The following is an 8,732-nucleotide window of genomic DNA, read 5'->3' on the forward strand; positions in this document are numbered from 1 at the left end:
GTGGGTTGGGTCACTTTGGTAAAAAAAAAAAAAAAATCTTAAAGTTAACTTTTAGTTTCAAGAAGTATGAGATCAAGACTAACTTGTAATACTTGACCATTTAAACCAATAAACATGAAATTAAAGTGCATAATATGAAGTAATAAACTTAAATAAACAAGTTAATAAGTTCATGGGTTTCATACTTTTAAAGATTCAAGCCTAAGTCTTGATCTTTAGAAAGTAAACTTTAAGTTTACTTCATGAACTTCAAGTATGGTTTTAACTCATGAACTTTAATCTTTTAAAACAATAAAGGTAGAATCATAAACTATTAAGTTTATGTTCTTGTATGTCTTGTATGAACAAGTTGATATGAAGAATCAAACTAACAAGTTTGATTCTTAGTAACAAGTAAGTAACAACAACAAGTAAGTAAATAATTATCAAAGACAAGTAACAACAAACAAAGAATGATGATGATGAAGGTGTTTGGTATTCGGTTTTTACAAGAGAAAAGGAAGAAGAAGTAAGCTTGTTACTTACAAGACTTGAGAGAAAAAAAGAGAGAAAAGCTTGAGAGAAAAGTGTAGTAAGTTGTGTGTGTTTTTGGAATGAGAGAAATGCAAGTGCGTAAGTAATGAAAATTTGAAAGCAAAACTCCCCTTGTACACTTCAAAACCGACGGTTAGGGGAAGGGAAAGAGGAAGAGGTTTGTTCACTAGTTACTTGCATGTTAAAGTCTTAAAAGTTGAATATAAGGTGTATGTGCATGGGAAGTAGATGTAATTTGCAAGTAACAAGTCTTTCATTCACTTAACCATCTAGTTTCATCACAAGAGTAATACTTGCATTATGTGATGGGCTAACTTAGTCCATTAAAGATGTAGGGTGGGCTTCCAAGTCCACTAATATTAATAATAGCCCAAGTTTCAAGTAGCTATCAAATAAATCCAAATAAAGTAATTAACTAATATCCATAGTTAATCAAAATGATTAATAAAACTTAATCATGAATGTAAATAATACTTGAAAATATTATTCGTGTAATGTACGTGTGTCACAAAGACGTTTCGGGCATTTAAAGTCAAGTGTGATCAATCATGGTAACAAGTAAATGTAATAACATACATTCGTAAAATCACAAGTATTAATAATAACAATTATTAATAAATAAACGTTGAAAAATCCAGGGTCGTTACAGAGTTCGTCAAAGGTGGACGAATTTTTGGACCTAATGTCTAATATGGCCGTGGAAAAGAAAAGTGCGATTGATAAATTCAATGAATATGTTAGTATGCAAACCGCACTTACACAATTTGATGTGTTGGGGAAATCATCTGCTCATTTTGAAGACCCGGAGGACGTGATACGTCTTCAAAATTTTAAAAAGATGATTCGTGGCAAGTTGAAGGATGACTTGAACATTGACAACATCCCGAATACCGATTAGTTTATGTTTTTCATCTTTATTTTATGAATTTAATTTATGTAGCTTTTTTTTAAGAATTTAATTATGTATTTTTTTTTAATTTAAAATGAAAGATGTCTTTTTAATTATTCAAATTATGTTACATTTTTTTTTTCCACTTAAATAAAACAAATTATTAAAACACAACAAAAATTAAAGATTAAATGTCACATCAAAATTCCACTAACCCACCCACAACACCACTACTCCACACAACTAACTCACACGTTTAGTCATAAAAAAAAGTACAAAAAGTAACTCACGCCCCAACCACTACAATACAAATAGGGTGTGTTTGGATGAAACTAGCTGGAGCTGGAGCTTATAGTTGGAGCTGGAGCTTATGGGCTAGAGCTGGAGCTTATGATAGCTGAAGCTTATTATTTTTTATAAGTGTTTGGTAAACTAGCCGGAGCTTATTTTTCAGTTCATAAGCTCTACTTTTTTTCATAAGCTACTAAAAGTAGGTTCTTTTTCTAGAGCTTATGATTTTCATAAACTACTTTTTATGTCTACCAAACAAAGCTTATTACTTGAAACTTATTAAAACTTAAGCTCCCATAAGCTCAGTCTAAATGATCCGTCTGTAAAAAAAAAAAATAAGGGGTCGTAAACTCGTAATTTGATTCTTTCAATTCATCAAATAAACACGAGAGACAATTTCTGCTAAAACAACAAAAATCCATCAATGACAAAACCCTTTTTTAACCCATTACGAAATCAATCAATGGATGCGCGTTCGTATATCAAAAAACGATTCATAGATGTTCGCATATCAAAATTGTGGATTCAAAGATTGGGATTTAATCGATTCATGGATCTTCGCATATTAAAATCGGAAATGCAAGATCTTCTCAGTAGTCAAAATTGTGGGTCGGTCTTCTAAAATTGAAGATTTATCGTTTCATTATTCAATACTGCTATGAGGTCTTACTGTATGTCGTGTTTCAAGTTTTATTTATTACTACGTATTATTTTTTATGATGATATTAATATTGATGATGATAATGATAATTCTTTTTTAATTTTTAATTTTTAATTATGAACTATTTCTTGAAAATATGTATAGTAATATGCAGTTGGGTTTCTTAGACCACCCCGCCCATTACCCGCTCATTACCCGTAACTAATCATAGGCACCACTTAGTTACCCGCGTTAGTTACCCGCTTTCACCATAGATTTAACGGAAGAGTTGTAGGAATTGCGGGTCCCAGTGCTTTTTATTGTTGGACTTAATGATTTATTGCTTGTACGTTGTATATTAAGAGGAGTATTGTTTTAGCCATCATAGGGAGTGTTTAGTTATGAGTTAGTTATAGGATATTGGTGTTGATGTGGCGCTGATGTGGAGTGTTTAATTTTTGGTAGTTTTCATGCTATGATGATTCCGGATTTGTGAAAGTGATTTTTTACTGCAACTGGAATAGGAATTTGAAATTAAGTGTTGTTTAGTTGGTGAAGTTTGGTATTAGGGAGTCTGTGCTTTTGATATGAAGTTTGATGATACCTTTTTTGTTGTTTAGTTGATGAAGTTTGACATTAGGTATCTACCAATAACAACTACAAGAGAGGTACTAAAACTGCTGGTCTTGCTAATATCTAATAAAGGTATTTACTGATGCAGGGTTTTGAAAAATGATACTGAGAATGTAATTCGGGGGAAATACGATGAAGAGTAATCCGCAAAATGTCTTTAGAATATGATAATTTGACATCAGATTTCAGTAACCGGTGGTGGTGTCTTTTATTATTCATTCTCATCCCTTAAGTTGCTTAAGTTGCTGCTGATCTCTAAAGTAACCACAAGCCTTCTTATCAAGCTCTTTTTATTACATTTGTATTTATTTATTTATATATTTTAGCTTGGTTACTTTATTAATATTAGCACAAGTCCCAACGTTTAAGTTATTGAGAATTTATTATTATAACCCATTAGAAAACATGTGTTTTGACATGTTCTAACTTTTAACTCATGTATCGTTTAATGATAAAGGTTTGAACCTGATATGCGTTCATTTTTAGGATGCTATTATGGTGGATGATAGAAGGAAACGAAAGATCTGGGTATAACTAGGAAGAGGTGGAAAAACTTACATGTAAGTACTACATCTCTTACTTGGTTGATGTCATACATGGGTCAGAGCGGACTATAAGTGGCAAAATAGGTGGGTTGGGTCACTTTGGTAAAAAAAAAAAAAAAATCTTAAAGTTAACTTTTAGTTTCAAGAAGTATGAGATCAAGAAGTATGAGATCAAGACTAACTTGTAATACTTGACCATTTAAACCAATAAACATGAAATTAAAGTGCATAATATGAAGTAATAAACTTAAATAAACAAGTTAATAAGTTCATGGGTTTCATACTTTTAAAGATTCAAGCCTAAGTCTTGATCTTTAGAAAGTAAACTTTAAGTTTACTTCATGAACTTCAAGTATGGTTTTAACTCATGAACTTTAATCTTTTAAAACAATAAAGGTAGAATCATAAACTATTAAGTTTATGTTCTTGTATGTCTTGTATGAACAAGTTGATATGAAGAATCAAACTAACAAGTTTGATTCTTAGTAACAAGTAAGTAACAACAACAAGTAAGTAAATAATTATCAAAGACAAGTAACAACAAACAAAGAATGATGATGATGAAGGTGTTTGGTATTCGGTTTTTACAAGAGAAAAGGAAGAAGAAGTAAGCTTGTTACTTACAAGACTTGAGAGAAAAAAAGAGAGAAAAGCTTGAGAGAAAAGTGTAGTAAGTTGTGTGTGTTTTTGGAATGAGAGAAATGCAAGTGCGTAAGTAATGTAATTTGCGTAAGTAATGATAAAGGTTTGAACCTGATATGCGTTCATTTTTAGGATGCTATTATGGTGGATGATAGAAGGAAACGAAAGATCTGGGTATAACTAGGAAGAGGTGGAAAAACTTACATGTAAGTACTACATCTCTTACTTGGTTGATGTCATACATGGGTCAGAGAGGACTATAAGTGGCAAAATAAGTGGGTTGGGTCACTTTGGTAAAAAAAAAAAAAAAAAAAAAAGGAACTATTTAGGATATATAATGGGTTTGGTTGCCCCAAAGGTCCATTTTATACATGACTATTACTATTAGTATATCTCATGCACTATATAACAATAGTTAGTTATTCGTTGAACAAAACGGGAATCAAGACGACGCCACAGGTACTGATTTTCTTCTGTTGGTGGGTTAACGAAACCATAATTGAAAAAAATATTCAAGTAGTCAAAATTTGTTGGGGTTTTGGCTTCTATCATCACAACCTGTCATATTGTAACTTGAAAGCAGGGGTTCTTTGATAAAGTATTATAAGAAAAGATAACGATCAGTTAGCTAGCGACAAGTGTTAAGAGCATACTAAGCTAATGAAAAAAAAGAAAAAAAACTTTTGTATATTCTATTGACTTTGACTATTAATAGTTCAATAGAAAGAATATGATAAAAGCACTCCACAATTTGCTATGTTTATTAAGTTAGTGTGCTCAAATAATGATTTAATAAAAAAAATACTTACTTGTTATAAAAGTAATAATTGGATGATAATTTTATTATTATTATAGATATTGCATAGTATATTTTTTTGAGTATAAATAGGTGTGTTGAGTTAGAGTTTATTGTATGTATTTTTTGGTTAACAAAAACACTCTCTCTCTCTAGATTCTAAATGCCACCAAACTCTCATTGTACATTTTTCTATAAATAAAAAACTAATTACTCATACCTTTTGTTCAACCTTTGTTTTCTCCGTTTTACAATATCTCTATCTCTATATACCTTCTACAGTCAAGAACCACTAAAGGTAGTTATAAGCCTACTGAATTATAACACGTTATCAGCACGATTATCTCAACATTTATACTAAATATGGTTGGCTCTGCCACCTAACTAATATATGGTCGGTTATACCACCTAAATGATATATGGTCGACACTGTCGCCTAATTTACATTTATGTTATCTAACATTTATTTATGTATACTAACATTTACATTTATGTTATCTAACATTTATTTATGTATACTAACATTTACAGTTATGTTCACTAACATTTATATTTATGTTATTTAAGTTATATATGGTCGGTTATACCACCTGAATTATATTTTCTGTAATCTAACTCTTATTAACTTCACTAACATTTATATTTATGTTATTTAAGTTATATATGGTCGGTTATACCACCTGAATTATATTTTCTGTAATCTAACTCTTATTAACTTCACTAAAATTTATATTTATGTTAATAAGACCTCATGATTGTACGCAACACGTCATTTGACAACACGGTACTTTATGTACGCAACACGTCATTTGACAACACGGTACCATGGGTCGAGATTAATTCCGATCAATACGAATACGATGGGGTCTTTATATGTTATCTAACATTTATGATTACTTATGCAATTAATCATTATTTATTTCATGCATACTAATGTTTATTCTTAAATTTATAATCTTAAAAGTTAAAATAGAAAAAGTAGTTTGTATTTTTATTAAAAGTAAATTTTAAAAGTTAAAATAAAAAAAGTAGTTTGTATTTTTATTAAAAGTAAATCTTAAAAGTTAAAATAGAAAAAATAGTTTGTATTTTTATTAAAAGTAAATCTTAAAAGTTAAAATAAAAAAAGTAGTTTGTATTTTTATTAAAAGTAAATCTTAAAAGTTAAAATAAAAAAAGTAGTTTGTATTTTTATTAAAAGTAAATCTTAAAGGTTAAAATAAGAAAAATATATTATAATAATATATATTATAACTTAATATATATTATAATAATATCATTAATAATATAATATAATATGAACCTATATTTCCTTATGATTTTATTATTTGTAATCATACCATTATTCCTTTGTTTACTACTTATGAATCTAAACTAATTCTAATTGCATGTTGTTATTTATCTACGAAAAAAAAAATATTATGATTATGATTTATGTTGTTCATCTTTCTGAAAATAGAAAATGTCAAACTTATCAAAGCTTGAGTTTGATGCCTTAGACGTATCGGGAACAAATTACACATCATGGGTTATGGACGTAGAAATAAATCTTGGATCATTGGGTATTCTAGAAACTTTAAAAGAAAATAATACTTGTTCCGATCAAGATAAATTAAAATCAATTGCTTTTATTCGCAAACATATTGATACCACCTTAAAACATATGTTTCTCACTATCAAAGATCCACATGTTTTATGGGAAAGTATCAAGAGTAGATTCGATAATCAAAAGGAAATATTACTTCCAGCTGCGAGGGAAGAATGGAGAAATCTAAGGTTCCAAGATTTCAAAAAGGTAAGTGAATACAGCTCGGCCATGTTCAAGATCCGTTCAAAGCTTCAATTCTGTGGTCAAGAAATAAGTGATGCTGATATGATGGAGAAAACTTTCTCCACAATGCATTCTGCAAATATAACTGTGCAAGAAAATTTAAGATTGCAGAATTATAAAACTTTTTTCAAACTTCAAACTTATCTCTTAGTTGCAGAAGTTAATAAAGAATTACTGATGAAAAATCAAGAATCTCGTCCTACCGGTGCGCTAGCATTTCCTGAAGCTAATGCTATTAACAATAATAATAATAATAATAAAAGAAGAAATGCACATGGACGAGGGTGTGGAAGAGGTCGTAGCCATATTGGCCAAAACCATCATCATGGAAATTACCATAACAATAATAAAAATCATAACTATGTTCGAAATCACCCTTATGGTAATGGTCGTGGTGGTGGTCGTGGTCGTGGTGGTCGTGGTCGTGGACAAAGAAATAATAATCCACAAAATTATAAAATCCAAACACCATACAATCCCACAAATCACAATGTTGAAGAAGGCTCTTCAAAGAATGTTGAAGATTCTTGTTACCGATGTGGTAAAATTGGCCACTGGTCTAAAAACTGCCGAACAAATCAGCATTCTGTTAATCGGTATCAAGAATCTCTAAAGGGAAAAGGAAAAGAAGCAAATCTTGTGGATGACCTTGATACAAAAATCACTGAGCCAACTTGTGACTACTTTAATGAATAAATTTCTAATATCTATATATATATATATATATAGATATCCTATTATATGTTCTCGTTAAATAAATGATTGTAGATTTTCAATCTACACCATATCTAGTTTACTACATATTTCCTTATTATGTGCTATCGTTTGTAACATGTTTTGAATGTAATATATTGATGAATTATATACTCATTATTTGTTTCTCATATTTTTTTTTGAAGTTCATGATGTATACTGCTGGAGTAAAAAATCAGTCAAATGGTGGAGATATTTGTATTGCAGACAGTGGTGCCACTCACACCATACTCAAATCTAAAAAATATTTCACAGACTTGAAAGCAACGGAAGGAACTATACATATTATATCAGGTCCTGTGGACTTAATAAAAGGAATGGGAAAGGCAAAATTCATGTTACCAAATGGTACGAATTTTCTGATAAATAATGCCTTATTTTCTCCCATGTCAAAGAGAAATTTGTTAAGTTTCTCTGACATATACCAAAATGGATATGATTATCAGTCAGTGACAACAGAAAATGAAAAATATTTAAGTATCACTGATAAGAATCGTGTAATTGAAAAACTACCAAGACTTCATTCTGGTTTACATTATACACATATAAATGTACCTGAAGTAAATGTGGTAGTTAAAGAAAAATTATGTGATCCTGTAATGATCAGTTTGTGGCATGAGAGATTAGGTCACCCAGGATCAACAATGATGAAAAGAATAATACAAAATACACATGGACATCCATTGGCGGATCAAAGGATCCCTCATGATGCACTTATCCCATGTACATCATGCTCACTTGGAAAGTTGATAATAAGACCATCACCTCTTAAGGTTGAAAAAGAATCACCAATGTTTCTTGAAAGAATTCAAGGTGATATATGTGGACCAATTCATCCACCATGTGGACCATTTAGATATTTTATGGTTCTAATAGACGCATCTAGTAGATGGTCTCATGTTTGTCTATTATCAAGTCGAAATATGGCATTTGCAAAATTTCTTGCTCAAATTATTAAATTGAGAGCACATTTCCCTGATTATACTATTAAAAGGGTGAGACTAGATAATGCCGGTGAGTTTACGTCTCAAGCATTTAATAACTTTTGCATGTCTATTGGGATTATTGTTGAACATCCCGTTGCCCATGTGCATACACAAAATGGTTTAGCTGAATCATTAATTAAACGATTGCAGCTAATAGCTAGACCATTGATAATGCGAATAAAACTCCCAGTA

At 30.3% G+C, this 8,732-nt stretch overlaps 1 long non-coding RNA gene across 1 annotated transcript; it reads left to right on the top strand.

Moving 5' to 3' along the window:
• The first annotated feature begins 2,097 nt into the window (after window positions 1-2,097).
• On the top strand, window positions 2,098-3,614 carry LOC139876438 (uncharacterized). Its single transcript, XR_011768091.1, has 3 exons — window positions 2,098-2,323; window positions 3,076-3,247; window positions 3,474-3,614. It is a non-coding gene; the product is annotated as an uncharacterized lncRNA (long non-coding RNA).
• Window positions 3,615-8,732: the final 5,118 nt, after the last annotated feature.

This window comes from Rutidosis leptorrhynchoides, chromosome 11 (genome assembly GCF_046630445.1).
Source record: "Rutidosis leptorrhynchoides isolate AG116_Rl617_1_P2 chromosome 11, CSIRO_AGI_Rlap_v1, whole genome shotgun sequence".
Classification (NCBI taxonomy): domain Eukaryota; kingdom Viridiplantae; phylum Streptophyta; class Magnoliopsida; order Asterales; family Asteraceae; genus Rutidosis; species Rutidosis leptorrhynchoides.